The sequence below is a fragment of the Myxine glutinosa genome, chromosome 1 (genome assembly GCF_964187855.1).
Source record: "Myxine glutinosa chromosome 1, kmMyxGlut1.1, whole genome shotgun sequence".
Taxonomy (NCBI): domain Eukaryota; kingdom Metazoa; phylum Chordata; class Myxini; order Myxiniformes; family Myxinidae; genus Myxine; species Myxine glutinosa.
In genome coordinates, this window is record NC_136261.1 from 215,065,424 (window position 1) to 215,084,626 (window position 19,203).

The following is a 19,203-nucleotide window of genomic DNA, read 5'->3' on the forward strand; positions in this document are numbered from 1 at the left end:
TAGAAATTTGAAATTGTTGTTGACCTTTGGCCTTTGTTGACCTATTGGCCGATGTTGATCTCAAAAATAGTTTGTGGTTAAATTCAGTTCGCTGCTATGAAAATCCTTTTCAAATTTCAAGTCAATCGGATGAAAATTGAGGGTCTTAGAAATTTGAAAAAATGTGGTTGACCTTTGGTCTATGTTGACCTTTTGGCCTAAGCTGATCTGAAAAATAGTTGGTGGTTGAATTCAGTTCGTCGATATGTAAATCATATTCAAATTTCAAGTCAATCGGATGAAAATTGAGGGTCTTAGAAATTTGAAAAAATGTGGTTGACCTTTGGCCTATGTTGACCTTTTGAAATAAAAAAACGTATAAGATTTTGTAGGACCACGAACTCTACCATTTGGTGAAGTTTCGTGAAGCTCGGTTTAAAATTGTGACCTGTAGGCAAGTATAAGTGAGCAGACAGACAAACACATAAACACACACACAAACAAACACACACAAACCGGAGTGATCAACATGCTTGCAAAAAAATTTTTCCTTTTTTTTCCAAGTAATGAGAAATCACTCATAGATCGACACTTGGCAAAAGAGAACAAAGTAGAATGGCACTCAGTAGAGCATCCTTTTGACCTGACAAATAATTGGTGGTTGAATTCAGTGATCTGATATGCAAATCGTCTTCAAAGTTTAAGTTAACCGGATGAAAATTGACAATTTTAGAAATTTGGCCTATGTTGACCTCAAAAATAGTTGGTGGTTGAATTCAGTAAGCTGATATGCAAATCCTATTCAGATTTCAAGTCAATCGGATGAAAATTGAGGAATTTAGAAATGTGGAAAAAGGTGGTTGACCTTTGGCTTATGTTGACCTTTTGGCCTATGCTGATCTCCAAAATAGTTGGTGGTTGAATTCAGCTAGCAGATATGCAAATCCGATTCAGATTTCAAGTCAATCGGATGAAAATTGAGGAATTTAGAAATGTGGAAAAAGGTGGTTGACCTTTGGCTTATGTTGACCTTTTTTTCAAGAGAGTTAAAAATTGGGCAGTCTATTCCAGGGCAAGAGAAATATGTGTTAGTCCATGAGCCAGATAAAATTTGACTACCAAAAAAAGAGGGCAAATCGCCACTATATTTTTCAGTTAGCCTTACATATTGCCTGTATGAAAAAATGTGATGGACATTTGAATTCGGTAGCTAAACCCATTTTGACGGCCATTTTCCAAAATGGCCGCCATTTTCATATTTCATCAATTTTCATATCTCATAAATTTGGCCGTAACTTTTAATCGGCTGGTCTGAGGCACATGCACCCTACATAAGATATGTTCAGTATGTCATTTGCCATATTTCAAAGTAAACTAAAAGGAAATTTGTTCACTACCTGTCGAGATAATTGGGAAAATATGTAAAAAATGTGTAATTTTCACGCAAAAATGCTCAACTTGCCCAGCTTGGGGAAGGTTGAATATTTTTCATTGCTGGCTGTCATTAATTATTTAATTAATAGGCTGTGCGCTTGTGGAGAGTTTCCCTGTGCCAGTGCATTTTGAGGGTAATTTACACCCAAAAAACATTCTTCAAATCCGTAAAAACGGAATGAAGAATAAAATCGATAAGTTGTGTGTTATATATAGGGACATTTGCAAACAGAAATTTGAACGTAGAGCCATTTTATGTTACTTCAGGTGAAGAATGATATACGTTTGATTGCAGTCATTTCATATACATGATATTGTGGGAGCTATGCTCGCACGATGAAACCGGACAAAATGGACGACGCCAGGAATGCGGTTTCACTGAGCTATTTATTTCCAGCTCACTCGAAAGAACTCAAAAGCACTGAATCAGCCGATCGAACGGGCGGCAATTTATGTCAAGTTCAACACACAAAAGCTACTCCTCTCAGGCGGGGCGTGGTATGCAAATAGGTAAGCCACGCCTCTCAACGGGGCGTGGTATGCAAGTCAAGTGTTCGCCCGGGAAAGGCAAGTCTGGACACGTCCGGGCGAGTCCGGACAAGTAACCGCTCGCCGGTTGCGTCATCGGCCGGTGCAAGGTGATTGTGTATGCTTCCGGTAACCGCTACATGTGCCCCCCCCCCAGAATTAACTTGCACCGGGAGAGTCAGTTTGAGGGGGGTCTTGATGACCCGGCCGAAAAGACCCCTGGTGATTCGTGTGGGTGTGGTAGGTGGCGTGGCGGTGGATGGTCAGGCGGGGGGGGCTTGGTTGACGGGGGACGGCCCCGCCGTGGAGGAAGGGCCAACCGTGGAGGTTGGTCGAGGTCCAAATGGGCCGGTTTGAGGCGGTCTACGGAGATGTGGTCTGGTTTGCCGCCGATGTCCACGATGAACGACTTGTCGTCCCTCTTCAGGACCCGGAAAGGCCCATTGTACGGCGGCCAAAGCGGTCCCCGGTGTGCATCGTTGCGGATAAAAACGTACTCCGCAGTGCGAAGTGCCGGGGGGACGTGGGGTTGGGGGCAGCCGTGATGGGACGTGGGCACGGGGGCGAATCTCCTGGCGGCCTCTTGGAGGACCGAGCGTTGGCGAGCCGCGGACCAGGGGCCGGTGGCGTCAGGGATGAACTCGCCCGGCACGCGCAGTGGCTGGCCATAGACCAGCTCGGCGGTGGAAGCCTGGAGGTCCTCTTTAGGGGCCGTTCGGAGGCCCAATAGGACCCACGGGAGTCTGTCGGCCCAACCGTCGTCCTGGAAGCTGGCCCTGAGAACGGCCTTCATCGAGCGGTGGAACCGCTCGCACAAGCCGTTGGCTTGGGGGTGGTAGGCCGTGGTGCGGTGAAGCTTGACCCCCAAGGCCTGGGCGACCGCGCCCCAAAGCTCGGAGGTGAATTGCGGGCCTCTGTCGGAGGAGATGTCTGAGGGGGCGCCAAAACGGGCAATCCAAGTGCCAATGAAGGCCTGCGCCATGTCGGCGGATGTTGTTGATGCCAGCGGGACGGCCTCCGGCCACCTGGTGGTCCTGTCCACCATCGTGAGGAGGTGGGTGAAGCCCCGCGAGGAGGGAAGGGGTCCCACCAGGTCCACATTGACGTGGTCTAAGCGCCGCACGGGCACGTCGAATGGTGCCAACGGGGCCTGGGTGTGCCGGTGGACCTTCACGCGCTGGCAGGCGACACAGGCATTGGCCCAGTCACGTACGTCTTTATGGAGCCCGTGCCAGAAGAATTTCGCTGCCACGAGCTTCTGTGATGCTTTCCGGCCCGGGTGGGAAAGGCCGTGGAGGGCGTCAAAAATATGCCGCTGCCATCCAGTGGGCACGATGGGGCGAGGTTGGCCCAGGGAAACGTCGCACAGGAGAACTGTGCCTGTATCCTCGAAGGGGACGTCGGCCAACTGCAGGCCTGTGTCGGCTGTCCGGAGGGCTTGCACCATGGGGTCGGCGGTCTGGTCGGCCGCCATGCGGGCGAAGTCCACACCCAGGTGGACGGAGTTCTCGCCGGACCGGGAGAGGCAATCGGCCACAGCGTTGTCCTTGCCCACGACGTGCCGGATGTCCGTCGTAAATTCTGACACGGCAGAGAGGTGGCGCTGCTGGCAGGCCGACCACGGCGCCGTAACCATGGCCATGGCGAAGACCAGGGGTTTGTGGTCCACAAACGCCGTGAACGGGCAGCCCTCTAAAAGATGGCGGAAGTGGCGAATGGCCAGGTAAAGGCCGAGGAGCTCGCGGTCGAAAGTGCTATACTTGCGCTCGTTAGGGCGAAGCTGCCGGCTGAAGAAGGCCAGCGGTTGCCAAGCCCCGTTCACCCACTGTTCATGCACGGCACCCACCGCGTAGTCGGAAGTGTCCGTGGTGAGGGCGATTGGTGCGTCGAGCGCCGGGTGCGCCAGCATGGTCGCGTTGGCGAGGGCCAGCTTAGCGCCCGTGAACGCCTCGTCCATTTCTTTGGTCCAGGCGACGTCCTGCTTGGCCGGCGTGCCCTGGAGGGCTTCGTACAGGGGGCGCATGAGTTGGGTGGCGCGAGGCACGAACCGGTGGTAGAAATTTACCATCCCCAAAAATTCCTGCAGGGTCTTGATGGAGCGGGGGCACGGGAAACCTGTGACTGCCTCCACCTTGGTCGGCAGCGGAACGGCCCCGCGCTTCGTGATGCGGTGCCCCAGGAAGTTGATGGCCGTTACGCCAAACTGGCATTTCGCCGGGTTGATGATGAGGCCGTGCTGGCCGAGGCACTCAAAAAGCATGCGCAGGTGGATGAGGTGCTCCGCCCGGGAAGTGCTGGCGATGAGAATGTCATCCAAGTAGACGAAAAGGAAGGTGAGGTCGCGCAGCACGCTGTGCATCACCCGCTGGAAGGCCTGGGCCACGTTCTTAAGGCCGAACGGCATGCGAAGGAACTCAAAGAGGCCAAAAGGTGTAATTACCGCCGTCTTCGGCACGTCGGCCGGCCGGACGGGTACCTGGTGGTAGCCCCGAATGAGGTCGACCTTGGAAAAGATCACCCGCCCCGCCAAACGGGCGGAAAAGTCCTGTATATGTGGTATCGGGTACCGTTCGGGGGTGCTGGCGTCGTTGAGGCGGCGGTAATCGCTGCATGGTCGCCATCCGCCACCCGGTTTGGGCACGATGTGCAGGGGCGAGGCCCACGCGCTATTGGAGCGCCGCACAATGCCCAATCGCTCCAGCGCGTCGAATTCCGCCTTCGCCACAGCGAGTTTGGCCGGGTCGAGGCGGCGAGCCCTGGCGTAGACTGGTGGACCTGTGGTCGGGATGTGGTGTTCGACGCCGTGCTTGACGGCGACGGCCGAAAACGTCGGCTGCGTGAGGGCGGGAAACTCGGCGAGTAGGCGGGTGAAATCGTCCGTGGCCGGGAGCGCGCAGGCTAGCTTGGTCGGAGCGGAGCCGCTCAATGAGCAAGCGAGCGAGCTGAAGGTCTCCGCGTTGATGAGCCGACGCCATTTGACGTCGACCAAAAGCCCATGCGCGCAAAGAAAATCTGCATCCAGCAAGGCCATGGGCACGCTCGCCGTGATGAAGTCCCACCTAAAGCGCTGGCCCCCGAAGCAGAATGCGATGCTGCGCAAACTGAAGGTGCGGATGGAGGAGCCGTTTGCGGCGACCAATGCGGGGCCGCAAAGCGCGGTCTGTTTGTCCTGCACCGAGGCAGGTATCACGCTCAGCTGAGCGCCGGTGTCGCACAAAAAACACCGCCCGGACACTGTGTCTGTAATAAACAGAAGGCTGCCAGAATGGCCGACGCTCATGGCAGGCAGGGAGCGCCGGCCTGGTCGTTTCCGGACCTGCTGAAAGTGCACGGTGGGTGGCACGTTCTGGCCTTCTGCCCGAACCTGGCGTGGTAGTAGCACATGGTCCTCTGGTGGAGGCTCCGGAGGTCGCGTCGGGTTCGGTCGACGGGGCGTCGCGGCGGCCGCTGCCGCCAGTGGCGCTAACTCGGCCGGTGGTGGCGCCGGTCGTGGCGCGGGCGTTGCCTCGGTCGGCCCAGGGTCCCAGGCGGCCGCTCCGACGTGTCGCCCGGCCGAGAAAAATTTATCGGCCTCCCTGGCCAGGGCGCGAGGGTCCGTGATGGGCGAATTAGCCAAAGCTAATCGTACCTGCCCGGGTAGCTGCCGGAGGAACAGCTTGCGGAAGAGGAAATCCGGGCTGTGGTCGCCGAGTAGCGCTATCGGATGGATGGGCCTCACCCAGGTCCGGGAGGTCGAGCAGCTGTCGCGCGCGTTCGGTCTCCGTGAGTCCAAACGCACCGAGGAGTAGGCCTTTGAGCATGCCGTATTTGTCGGCGTTCGGCGGGTTCTGTAGGAAGTTCAGGACCCGGGCAGCAGTGGAGGCGGTGAGCGCGGAGACCACATGGTGGTAGCGCGTCGAGTCCCCCGTAATGTTCCGCAGGGCGAAGAGAGAATCCGCCTGGGCGAACCAGACGGCTGCGTGTGCTGCCCAAAAGCCAGGAAGCTTCAAAGCTGCAGATGACTCCATCGCCGTGTTCTTGAAAAGGGGTCACCAATTGTGGGAGCTATGCTCGCACGATAAAACCGGACAAAATGGACGACGCCAGGAATGAAGTTTCACTGAGCTATTTATTTCCAGCTCACTCGAAAGAACTCAAAAGCACTGAATCAGCCGATCGAACGGGCGGCAATTTATAAGTCAAGTTCAACACACAAAAGCTACGCCTCGCAGGCGGGGCCTGGTATGCAAATAGGTAAGCCACGCCTCTCAAAGGGGCGTGGTATACAAATCAAGTGTTCGCCCGGGAAAGGCAAGTCTGGACACGTCCGGGCGAGTCCGGACAAGTCACCGCTCGCCGGTTGCATCATAGGCCGGTGCAAAGTGATTGTGTATGCTTCCGGTAACCGCTACAATATAATAATCCACTTAACGATGATGGTGTCTGTTCGTACTCTGGTCAGGCTTGTATCGTCTGACTTCTGGGAGTTGTATGCCCCCAGTTGCTCGTCGTACTACCCTTGTTGTTTCACCACTGACATCATCAGATGGTTGCCAACTCTCACTGGACGTTTCGACCCATTTGTCTTTATGCGGCTTCCAATGGGGATCTTCGCGACGATACCATAACCAGCATGACGCCCTCCCTGCTTGCTCTCCTCGTCTGCGTATCACTGTCCTCCTCTGCCTTCCTCGAATACCTAGCATTTGGCACATCCTCTAAAATGACTGCGCAGGGAATCCGTGACAGTCCACCTCCACAGGGAATAGTCATGTCTTCCAGCCCCTCTGTTGACACATCTCCATCAGCCCGGTGTACTTGGCACTGTTCCTCTCATAGGCCTCCTCGCAGCCTTCTTCCCATGGGACTGCTAACTATCATGATGATGATCTTTCGCTGAGTTGACCAGATAACAACATCTGGCCTAAGGGTTGTATGCACAATATCTGGAAAGGCTAGCTTCTGGTGCAAGTCCACCTGCATCTCCCACGTAGATCCATCTAGAAGGCACGCCTTTGATTGATGAATATGTATAGGCCTCTGATGTTCTTGCAGACTTTATATGTAAATAATGTGTGTTCAGTCATCATCGCTATCCGACGAAACGTTTTCAACCTGTAGAAATTCTTCTTTGTCATTCACCATGTTGGAGCATGTCAACAGCCTGCAGGCTTCTGTACATTTGAGTGCATTGATAATACATGTGCAGTCAGATGGCCGGCAAGATCGAGCACACTTGCAAGACAGGAGACTTATCACGACCTCTGGAGCTGGGGAACCTGTCATCCACTTTATAACTGGAATGCCGTTTCCACTTGATGTCCATCCATGACCTGCGATAGGATTGGGAATGTCTGGGGAGTTAATCAAACTACGTCCCCAGATAGCAGCCTGGTAGTTTGCTCGAAGTGTGTGTTGTCGAAGTGTGTCCTCACATGGGGGAAGTTGTCCGGACTCGATTTCCGCGCTTCTGCTACGGAACATTTGGTATCGTATCTCGTTTACTTCACTTATTTTAGTGTTGCGGCAGTAAAGTTGGCATGTGAAATCTTGAATGACATTGAATAACTCGTTTGAGATGTCCCAGTTGTTGCCAAGTGACGCAAAGGCTTCTCTGAACTTCTCATCGCGTAGGAGAATTTTCAACGCTTTGAACTTTCCTTGCCCAGCAAGTGAGCTGACAGTATCACATCCAGTCCATGGATGAAGTCCCAATAAGGCAGTACAAACATCTCGTCCCAGTGCTGCAGCCAGTTTTGTGATGTCGACAAGCCTGACTGATGATTTGTTTCCACGTCTTATGAAGAGTTTGCTGTTGATATCTCTACTCAGTGCGAGGCAAATGATGAAGACATCAGTGTCTTCGGTGACACAGATCAGGGATGAATAGCTGTCTGCGACATGTTTGGCATGCAGCAACAGCCTCTTCTTTGCTTGAGTTGAGATCTTCAACTTCTTGCCAACTGTCGTGGGTAAGCTTCAGGCAGAGATCACCACACGTCACAAACATCACTCGGTTTCCAAGCTTCTCTCTCTTCTGTTGGTCTTTCCAGTTTTCAGCTAGGAAAGAAGTGAGCTGGTTTTTGCTCTCGGTACATGACAACAGCCGCCTCCAATTTTGTATCTTGTGGCCTGGCATTATCTTGATGAAGGCAACCCCATCTTCTGAACCACGATTAGCGCGCTCAGCGGCTTTGATTGATTGATCTTGGTAGATATCGAATACCACATCGATCCTCTCACTTCCCTCGCTGGCATGGATCATTTGTGCAAATACATGATCAGAGAGTTCATTGAATGTGTGATTCTCACCATGAAGTTTCTGGATGAGTCCCATTGCATCGATGAGGGTAGCAGATGGGTGAGGGACTTCCTCCACTGGTGATACTTTGGTCTCTAGGTGTTTCGACAAAACAGCTTTATTCGTCTTTTTCATAGTGCCATCCATGTTTGCTAGCGCCCAGGGTAATGGGCCAAGAGGATGACATAGGACATCACGCATCTCCAGTTTTCGGTTTTGGGCAATGAGAACCATGTTCGCGAACAACTGTCGGTCAGCTTTCAAGACTGTTTCTTTAGTTGGACCTTTATCAGTTTTATTTTTCATGTCACTGAATGTTTTCAACTTGAGCTTCTTGATCGTGTCATGGAAGCCCTCTCCCTTTTTAAGCCGTTGCTCCTGGAATACTGTGTAAGCTTCTTCTCCCTGTTTGCGTGCCGTCAGCAGGCTACTGGAAACCTCAGGTGTAGCAACTGCCTCAGTAGATATACTAACAAGATCTGATGGATCTCTGCCAAAGGGATTCGTCCAGTTGTTATCCATGAGATCAACCAAACTAGCAACATCAGACTCGTCTCTCTTTATTCGTGCCTTCCCAAGGTCTGCATGGACAGATGTGGCTGGTGTTGGTGGGGCACAGGACGAGGACATTGGTTGGACAATGATACCATTGACCCGATGGGAAGTTCCTTCTCCGCTGAGGACTTCTTCTTGTCTGTCGATATTATCGAAGGCGAGTACAGTCGGGACAGAGGGGTGTATGCTGCTGGGAAGAGGCACTCCACCTCCCTCAGCAGATTCGAGTTTTTCCATACATAGTGCTGTATCTACCTCCTCTAAACGAGTATATGAACACCCATGGCCTAGTCTGTTCATTGTTTTGATTAGTTCAACATTACCCGTGAGCATTTTGATAACCCACAGAAGGAGAATGTGCTTTGGGGTCAAAACTTCTCCAAGGGTCACGGCACTGACAATGTCTTGGGCAATAGACCAAGTAAGTCTGCAGATACGGGTTGAAGGATCATGCTTACCACTGAATAACACATTCAAGAACTGTACTAAACAATCAGGTGATTAATAATATGCAGTGTTCAGTTCTTCAGGGTGCGGGGGCCAGGGTTGTTCTTGTTTGTCTTGTTTCATTTGTTCACGCAGGTACAAGGCAACGCGTTTGAGCAAAGATTTGTATGTTTGCTGTTCGTCGCATGCGTCCAGTTTGTTTTTCAATTGTATGTAGTCAATCATGATTGATTCAGCCGTCAAATTGTCTGGTCTAACATACACTCGGCGACCTACTGTGAAGAAATGTAAGGACTCTCCAAATTCAGTCTCAAGAGTTCTACGTAGGTGGTTCCTTGTCGCATCTGTGACCTCTCCTATTCCCCGTGCTTTTATGACCGATACTACATGCGCAGTAAGTTCAGTGAAAGGAACAATGCGTGGGTTGGAAAACAAATCATCCCGAATATGAGCAAATAGCGACGTAAGGGTGGCTTTCTCTATTTCTTGTTAAGGGTTCTCATCTGGGGCAGGTTTTTGTTCCTATGGACGTGTATATGCCCTGTAACAGGTCCTGTGGAATTGGGCTTCAGCCGCTACGATGTCCTGTGAAGTTATCGAAAGAATTCGTTCATCTCGGCGTTGGGTTGCAAGTTCGCGGTGTTTTGTCTGCTCTAAGTTCCACAGCTTGTTTCAAAGGTTCACGACTCTTTGAACCTCTCATATACTTTGTTGTCTTCTGACAAAAAATGCATATTTTGTCATCGACTCTCGTATGTGTGGTGCGCACTTGTCGTGATGATTCTCTTGGGTTTGAGGTATTGTCTTCTTTTGTGGATGTTTCCTGTTTTGACAAACTGGCCAATGTTTTTTTTGTGGGTGAACTGTGCTCTGCATTGTCTATGGTAATGCAGTGTGGGTATACCAGTTGAATCATGTTTCAAATTAAGAATTGGTTCAAATTGCCTTACCCTTGCGGCTGCCTGCAATACGACCCACGATTGTTCATCTTGTGGTGATGATAGTTCATGCAGTGGTGACGCTTTCGTGCATATAATGCATGTTTGGAGAGACAATTTCCTTTTTTTCGCTTTCAATTCTGCTTCAGCCATGGTTTGTCTTGTTGGCTTGGGATTCACTCAATACATGAGAATACACAAACAACACATCTATTATATTTTGCTGGTTTGATAGATGCATTTATATTTAAATATATAGATATAGTCCTTGTGCCCACCGTCGAATTTTGAAGTTTGTTTACCAAAAATGAGGGCACGTCGCCACTATATTATTCAGCTAGTCTTACATGTTGCTTGTATATGAAAAAATGTAATATATATTGCAATGATATCAGGTTTTGTTGGGCATTTTTGCGTTGAAATTGCACATTTGTGACATATTTTCTCAATTATCTCGACAGCTAGTTAACCAATTTCCATTTAGTTTACTTTAAAATATGCCAAATGACATACTGAACATATTGTTACGGATCGCGGATTAGATGTTATTTACCGAGCGGTGGTATAGCCGCGACCTAACAGTTCCCCCGATTCTTCCCCAACTTACCCGATTCCACCCGACGTTGACCAAATCGCGCTATGCTAAATCAATGATTGGAAAGGACACAACGACTGGGATAGATGAAACGACGCAAGGGGTACAGTTCTCAAGACCTCCGGAGGAGGATATAATTAGTGGGGGGAGAAAAGGGGTAGATTACAAGGTAATGAGGTAAAGACACAGAAGAGATAGGCACTTAGACACAATCTTATCTAGCCCAGACAGACCACAGACAAACGGCACAAGACTGACTTACACAGGGATTGATGGCAGGGAAGGACAGGCAGTCGATAGCACAGGGTGCACCTTGGCTCAGGGACAGGATAAAGCACGGTCCAAAAGATGCAGGGAGGTGTCACAGCGCTCGGTTGGTGGCGTCCTTCTCTCTCCAAGCTCAGCGCGCATCTGACGTCACCTCCCTCTTCCTGCGCATGCTCAGCGGGGAGTGACACGCCCTCGGCTCGTTGGCTCCGCCCCAGATGGGATCGGTCCGCCGCTTCTATTGGGTGCGGGGGTTACCGGGCTCCGCCCTTGACGAGGAGCTGACAGCGAGCCCCTACTTGGTAACCCCGTCGAGCACATGGTCGATGGCGGCTCGTTGGAAAGGCTTGGTGCCCTCCCAACACCCCCTACCAACCAAGCCGGAGTGAGGACGCGCACTCCCCGCGCCGCCGCCGCTGTTGTTGTTGTTGTTGTTGAACCATGAGGAAGAGCTGCGGGGAGGTATTGGGAGGTCCTAAACTTCCTAACGGTGCCATACAATCACATTCTGGTGCAACGAAGAGTCAGAATTAATGGAAACGAGTCCTTAACTGACATAGACTAAGAATAACTAGCAAGATGTCCTATAGTTGTCTACGTGAGATGTGGTGGACCTGGATGCGACATTTAATGGGGGAAATAGGGGGAGGTCGGGTCTACAGAGTGTTGTTTACAGGAAATGGGACTAGGGAATGGGGGATTGGGGATAGTTGGGAAGTATGGAGGAAATAGGGGAATATTTACAAGCGGATATGGATGGATGCCAATCTCATATCCGCAACATTGCACCCTTCTCTACCTCGGGGCGTTCCGACCCGATAAATTTTTACTTACTTTAGTGTGGCACTCAGATGTAGTTCCCTCTACTATTAACTCAACCCTGAGTGCGACAGTTTTACAGATGTTCACAAATGAGTAAATATGTCCCCCTGCGACGTTGCACCCTTCTCCTCACAGAAACACACCCACAGGATAACCGAATCGCGGAAAGCATCCTCAAACTAAACATACAGCCGGTAGGGAGCATTATTTACACAAGACTGATATTTACACTACGATCCAGGACCTGTTCTTTGAGGAACACATGCAGATGTTATGCATAGAGAGAGAGCACGCATGCCAGCATCGATACACCAACCCATGAGTGCCCTGTGGCCCTACGGCCTTTAATAATGTGCAGAGCACCCCATCCAAGCACCAAAAGCACCACCCCATACACACAGTCAGCACCATCCGGTGCACCAATAAAGTGTTCAACAATAAATGCACAATCAAGTGTCCATGGTCACCGGTGGTGTCGCAGCCGGCCGATGTTCTGCCGCTGGTCTTGCCTTGGAGCCCACTTGGTGTTCTGGCTTCTTTAGAAATAAAGAAAGGCGCCAACCGCGTCCATTTCTAAATTGTGGCCGTCAGGGGGGCCAACTACAAGTGGTTCACCTGTATGGCATAGGTGCCACGTTGACCCAGAGGTCCATCAACGGGTGGTGCTTGACCGCAAAAGAACTGCGGTCCATTGTGGGCGGCCACCAAAATTGCGGTCCATATGGTGTATCGATCCAGGCAGCAAGCAGCGGAAGTGCAGGCCCACAACTGCGGAGCCAGCACCTCTCTCTCCTCTCTCTCTGCCCCAAAGCCAGATCCTCGGAGGTGGGAGACAAAAGAAAACAAGTGAGTAAGGTGGTAAGGGCGCAAAAGTGCATGCAATGTAAGGTAATGCACACTGGGGGCACATGGGAACCAGGTGAGACAGGTACGTTCCTACCGTACGCCCCCCCCCCCACCAGGTAACCTACATTGCCCCTCCCTTACCCCTTACTGGATCCACAAAACACAACACTACCCATAAACATCTACTTTACACATCAACAAACGTCCCTACTGTCTTCCCCGTTCCTCCCATAAACCAAATTCTTCTCTCCCTCCTAACCAATCAAATTTGCCATTTCCAACTCAACATCTCAATTTGCCATCTCCAACTCAACATCAAAATTTGCCATCACCAATTCATCATCAGTCCCTCCTAGGGAGGGAGAGATGGAATCACCCCAATGTCTCATCCACGTCGTGATGCGTCTCACAAATCCACACAGCAATTCTCCTTTCCTGCAACACAGAACAAAGAAAACACAGGTGTGGAGTCATCATCATCACCTCAGGTAAGTGGCTGCGTATGGTGCGACAGGTTCATCAATCCTAACTATTTCCTAAATGACTTTAACAACTTTACATTAGTAAATATGTCCTGCGAAATTTCTAATTGCCCGATCTCGACCTGCCGGAACGTCTCAATAACCCACCACTGTAGTTGCCACCCGAGTTTACCTGCTCCTTACCTAACCTATCTAATTTGGGAAGGCCCCTCCTGGCTCTGTCACCCCACTCGGTGCCCTCTGGCACTGGGCTACCCGGGTCCGTCCTCCGGATCCTCGGGCCCCATCCACAACTACCGGCTCCCAGAGCCCACCTGCGGCCTCACCTGGCCGACATCCTCACAGTGGTGGAGTGCCCAAACCAACTACACACACTAACAGGCTACACGCCCAGCCATTTCCACAACACTAATGCAACCATCCACAATACCATTCTGCAACCGCACCACAAATGCCAATATCCAACCACAATTTACCTATACCCTCTACCTAACACTTACACTACCCGCCCCGGGTACTCGTGAAAGGGGTCCACTCTTCCCCCATCCACACCTTCGCACCATGCACACCACTCCGTACCACTTACTCCAACTCTCTCCACACCACTCATTCCAATACTCCATGTATTCCACACACCTGTACTTGCACACCTGTGCTCTCATACTTGGTGCCGCCTGCACCCTTCTCTCCCCCAAGCGCATTTGCGCTGATCCACAACACTCACTACTCATACACTGCTCCACACACCTGTCCAGTTCTCACACAGCATCATCTCATCTAACTACTCCCCTCTGAAACTTGCGCTTCCCAGTCGTCCCTTTAAACTATTGCGCTCCCTCGTCATTATCATCCACACTAAACTACCTGCGTCCCCACTACAGGTATCAGTCACTAACTAAACCTTAACGTCACCTAATGTCATCTTCTAGGTCCCTACACATGATATCCTAACCCACCCGGGCTCGTTTTCACTGCCATCAACCCCATAAACTATTGCGCATTTGCCCCCTGTTTGTGAGGGATGACAGAGTTGCCATCCCACCACATCGGGCATCTCCCACTACCAATTTTGCACATCAAATTTCAACAAATCAAAAATTTGCCAATCACTACCCATCATCTGCCAATCATTACTGCCAATCCTTTGCCAATCATCAAATTTCGTTTTTTTCTAATTTTGGGTCCAAAACACTAACCTCATCACCCGTCTACTTATTAGATCCTCTCGGTGCGCCAATTCCCTTCTAAAGCTCGGCTTCGTACAGCCGAGCAATGAATGCGGGTTGTTTTGTGCCAGCGGCTGGATGCGTCCGGCACTCGGTGCAGGGACGGGGGCTTACCCGTGCCGAGATCCCACGCACCACCTCGGCGCGGAGCCATCCAATTGCCCGATCTCGACCTGCCGGAACGTCTCAATAAAAAGTGGTCGCCATGATGACCCTTCCTATCGGGCTGCCCGCTCCGCCTAGTGGAGCCCGGACGCGGCCGTTCCAAGCGAGGCCCAGCGTGGATCGCGTACGGCGGTCCTTTCAAACCCGCCGTGGCTCGGATCCCCGCTGGTTCTCGCGGCACGCGAAGCCCGGCACGCACCGAGGGCCCGATTCGGCTAAAAGTCGCTCTAACCGCTAACCCGGTTACCGTCGATGCCTCACCTGCATGCTTACATGCATACGCTACCCCTTTCTTGCTACTACCTCCAGCTGTTCCCATGCTCCTCATACCTTTCCTTACACACCTCGGTACACTCATTCCGCTCACCGACTTGGTCACACACCTGACCACCGAACACCTTGGCACACATTCGTCGCTCGCACACCTCACCAACACACCTCTTCGCCATCCTCATCCTCCTTTATCTCTTTCTTATCCTCTCTCCGTCGCTTCTCCTCGGTCACCTCCTCTGTGACAATCACAGGTGTGCTTTCACTCGCACACCCAACCACGTGCCTCACGACCAACTCAAGTGTGCATTCCCACACACGCTCTACCATTCCAGGTGTGCATCCTTCCATTCCAGGTGTACATCCTCGCTCACCTGTCACAACTAACTCACGCTCCATGTCACTCTCACTACTCTCACCTCCACTCTCGGTCGCGCACTCACCCTTACTCTCGACAGCGCACTCTTTCCTCATGCACCCGTCCGTTACACACCTTTCTCGCGCACACTCTCCCGTTACACCCTCTGTAACACTCACCACAGGTGTACACTCTTCCTTACTTTTGACAGCGCACTCTTTCCCCATGCACCCCAGAGTCGGACTTTCTCGCACACCTCCTTTTTAGCACACCAGACCTGTCGCACACTTCACCAACGGCCTCTCACGAACACCCGGGTCCATCTCGACCCCCAAGCTTATTAAATCACCTGGCGCATCATACGCACGACCATATTGGTCACCACTTACACCGGGTCCTCTTTCTCTTCGCTTCTCCTCCATCACCTGCGAATCCCTCATCCGGTTAATGAGCACATCATCACGATCCGAACACAGACTTTGGACCAATTCTTTTACTTCCTCCTTTATCTCTTTCTTATCCTCTCTCCGTCGCTTCTTAATTTCGCTCACCCCTTCTTCCACTTCTTCTAATTTCTGCTTCACCTCCTTCATCTCCTCGTGCGCCCCCTTAAGTTCTTCCTCTAACTCCACCTTATTTTTTTCTATGTGCTCCCGCACCTCCCGCTCTTTAACCTCCATCACCTCTACCACCTTGTTCATTTTCCTCGTCAGGTCCTCATGTACCGTCTGACACTCTTTTTTAATTACCCCTACGTCCTTTTTCATCTCCTTCTGTGTCGATTTTAAACCCTCTATTACCGCTGTGTTCTTCTTTACCTGGTCCCCCAACTCCTTTTGTCCCACTGTCAGTTGTTCTACTCCCAGCGTCAACTCCTCTATACCACCTTGCAATTTTACAGTCCCCTTTCTCACCTCCTTCTCCATGCGCTCCTTACAGTGCCTCACCTCCTCGCGCACTCCTCCGACCTCCTCACTCACACCTCTTCTGATCTCTTCTCCCATCACCTGCATCTCCTGCCCAGATGCCACCCTCATCTGCTCCATTTCCTCCCTGTGAGCATCCAATTTAGTTTCTACCCCCATTCTGACCCCCTCTATCTGCTGCCCCATTTTTTAAACTTCCCTTTCCGCTTGGTCCCTCATGTCCCTCAATTTGCCTTCCATACTGTTTTCTAACCCCTCCAACCCCTTTTTCATCCCTTCCATTTGATTCTCTTGAGCGGCCATTCTGTTTTCTACCCCCGTTAACCCATTCTTTACCTCTTTTATCCCATTGTCTAACGCCTCACCGGTACCCCTCGCTTCGTCCCTCATTACCCCCATTTGGCCCTCCAATCGCTCACCCAATCGCTCACTATCAGCCCTCATTTGCTCACTATCAGCCCTCATTTGCTCACTCTGAGCATCCATCCGATTCCCCATTCCTAAAATTTGGTTTCTCATCCCCCTGTTCTCTTCCCTCTCCTCATCCGCCTTGACCATGAAGGCCTGCATCTGCTGCATGAATAGGCCCCAGTTCATTGGTGCTGCGGCCGCTGCTACGGTCACGGGCGCGGCAAAATTTGGTGCCGCTACACCCACGTGCGCGAGGACGCCACTTTGCGCGCCTGAAGCCTCGTGCGCGAGGACGCCATTTTGCGAACCTGCCACCCTCACTGCTTCGCTCTCCTCTTGTCCCTCAATTTGGTCCTGGATCGACCCTGCCTCACTCTCCTCTACCGGAACCCAGCCGTCTTGATCTGCCATAGCGCGACCTTCAAAATTCGGGGGTTTTTTTTGTAAAACAAAACAATTTCCAACTGCTTGTAATTTTGAGCGCGTTAAGCGCGCTTCGGGTCCGATCTCACTCCTCGACACCAATTGTTACGGATCGCGGATTGGATGTTATTTACCGAGCGGTGGTATTGCCGCGACCTAACAGTTCCCCCGATTCTTCCCCAACTTACCCGATTCCACCCGACGTTGACCAAATCGCGCTATGCTAAATCAATGATTGGAAAGGACACAACGACTGGGATAGATGAAACGATGCAAGGGGTACAGTTCTCAAGACCTCCGGAGGAGGATATAATTAGTGGGGGGAGAAAAGGGGTAGATTACAAGGTAATGAGGTAAAGACACAGAAGAGATAGGCACTTAGACACAATCTTATCTAGCCCAGACAGACCACAGACAAACGGCACAAGACTGACTTACACAGGGATTGATGGCAGGGAAGGACAGGCAGTCGATAGCACAAGGTGCACCTTGGCTCAGGGACAGGATAAAGCACGGTCCAAAAGATGCAGGGAGGTGTCACAGCGCTCGGTTGGTGGCGTCCTTCTCTCTCCAAGCTCAGCGCGCATCTGACGTCACCTCCCTCTTCCTGCGCATGCTCAGCAGGGAGTGACACGCCCTCGGCTCGTTGGCTCCGCCCCAGATGGGATCGGTCCGCCGCTTCTATTGGGTGCGGGGGTTACCGGGCTCCGCCCTTGACGAGGAGCTGACAGCGAGCCCCTACTTGGTAACCCCGTCGAGCACATGGTCGATGGCGGCTCGTTGGAAAGGCTTGGTGCCCTCCCAACACCCCCTACCAACCAAGCCGGAGTGAGGACGCGCACTCCCCGCGCCGCCGCCGCTGTTGTTGTTGTTGTTGAACCGTGAGGAAGAGCTGCGGGGAGGTATTGGGAGGTCCTAAACTTCCTAACGGTGCCATACAATCACATTCTGGTGCAACGAAGAGTCAGAATTAATGGAAACGAGTCCTTAACTGACATAGACTAAGAATAACTAGCAAGATGTCCTATAGTTGTCTACGTGAGATGCGGTGGACCTGGATGCGACATTTAATGGGGGAAATAGGGGGAGGTCGGGTCTACAGAGTGTTGTTTACAGGAAATGGGACTAGGGAATGGGGGATTGGGGATAGTTGGGAAGTATGGAGGAAATAGGGGAATATTTACAAGCGGATATGGATGGATGCCAATCTCATATCCGCAACAATATCTTGTGTCGCGGAGCATGTGCCTCAGACCAGCCGATTAAAAGTTACGGCCAAATTTATGAGATATGAAATATGAAAATTGATGAAATATGAAATTGGCGGCCATTTTGGAAAATGGCCACCAAAATGGGTTTAGCTACAGAATTCAAATGTCCATCACATTTTTTCATACCGGCAATATATAATTCGAACTGAAAAATATAGTGGCGACTTGCCCTCTTTTTTGGTAGTCAAACTTCAAAATTCGACGGTGGGCACAAGGACTATGTGTAAAGTTTAGTGATTCTCCGTGCAACGATGTAGACGTAGTACTGCAAGCAGACAAGCCAACCAACATACTTGCCGGAATAACAAAAAACAACAACCGTGAGATCATTTCGTTGTCGTTCCATATCCGTGCAGCTGTCGTCGTCGTCGTCGTCGTCGTCGTCGTCGTCGTCGTCGGGGGTGGGGGGGGGGTCTTTTTCATCCATTTACACTTGCAATACTTGATAAACTGTTGAAGCAAGATCAGCCGTTCTTATCACAGATGGAGGACCCTCAGGCTTACAGGACCGATGGGACATGACTCCTTCATTGACAGCTGTCCTCAATTAGCAATACTCGGCCAAAGCACTACTCCGCCATGGTGTGGTGAAGAGCACGAAGACATTTTTGTCTTTATAAACACCTGGGGGCTCGCACCATTCCCCATTATCATTTTGGTTGCAACGGAAGCAGCACTTACCATTTTAAAAGTGTTTGCTATGTCTATTTGACTCGTTCGGAGTTCTATCCGTCGACCCCCGCGACTCGGAGCGGATGATCCTTCCATCCATTACGCTGCCGAATCCCTCCCCATCGCCTTTTCCCTCTCATTTATAGAATTAGAAGCTCATTCCGAATGACGATGCCGGGTTTTACTCTTCCCCAGAAACTTTTCATCAAAATTTAAAAAGTAAATCCTGACGACTTTCACATCGTATTTTCGCTTTCCTGCAGCACCAAGGACAGCGATGGAAACGTCCCAAGGCGCGTTAGTCAATA